At 33.5% G+C, this 815-nt stretch overlaps 1 non-coding gene across 1 annotated transcript; it reads right to left on the bottom strand.

Moving 5' to 3' along the window:
• Positions 1-224: 224 nt before the first annotated feature.
• On the bottom strand, positions 225-330 carry LOC132651599 (U6 spliceosomal RNA). The gene has a single exon (XR_009589186.1). It is a non-coding gene; the product is annotated as a U6 spliceosomal RNA (small nuclear RNA).
• Positions 331-815: the final 485 nt, after the last annotated feature.

The raw sequence follows: 815 nt of genomic DNA, 5'->3' as shown, positions 1-815 counted from the left end.
TTCTTTTTCTTTTTATGTAGTCTTGAATTTCTTGGAGGGTCTGTGTCAGGAATTTTTAGATTTAACATTTTCTTTGACAGATACATTGATTTCCTCCATTGTATCTTCCACACTGAGATTCTTTCTTACATCTCTTGTAGTGTATTAATTATTCTTACCTCTGTCTCTTCCTTAAGTTCTTTCTCTCCACAATTTCCTTTATTTTTATTTTCTTTATTTTCTCAAACAATATGGACTACTACTCGAATTTTCCTGTTATCCTTGTACAGGGGCCATGCAAACTTCTCTGTATAATTACAATTTCAGTATATGTGCTACAGAAACAAGCACCACATATTTCTAGTGGTCATTAATAAAGTCTTGTGCCCTTGACTTGTGAGTTTCACTTAATCACAGATTCAACTATTATTTGTCAAGTGCAAAGATATGTTCTCACTCAGTGAATTATTTACTGTAAAGTGCTCCCTTACCAAGGCAAATCATTGAACAAAAAGTGTTTACTTGGGATATTGCTTTTATTTTTAAAGAAATGATCCATGAAGTCATGTCATCAAGCAATCATCTTGTTGTAGTCATTTATCAAAACTTATAACTTTTCATAATGAACCACAAACAGGAGGCAGAGATAGGGAGAATGAGAGAAACATTGGAAAAGCTAGGGAGACAGATTCAGAAATAGAGAAACCGAGACAGACAGTAACAAATACATAAATTGATAGAAACCTAGAGACAGAGATTCCATTCCCTCTGGTCACTTTCTTTTGCATATCAGCATCAAAGCACACCCTCCTATAATATAAATACAAAGGAACTAT

The sequence above is a fragment of the Meriones unguiculatus genome (assembly GCF_030254825.1).
Source record: "Meriones unguiculatus strain TT.TT164.6M chromosome Y unlocalized genomic scaffold, Bangor_MerUng_6.1 ChrY_unordered_Scaffold_23, whole genome shotgun sequence".
NCBI classification, from domain to species: Eukaryota; Metazoa; Chordata; class Mammalia; order Rodentia; family Muridae; genus Meriones; species Meriones unguiculatus.
Note: the sequence above shows the minus strand (reverse complement) of the source record. Positions and strands in the feature narration are given on the sequence as shown.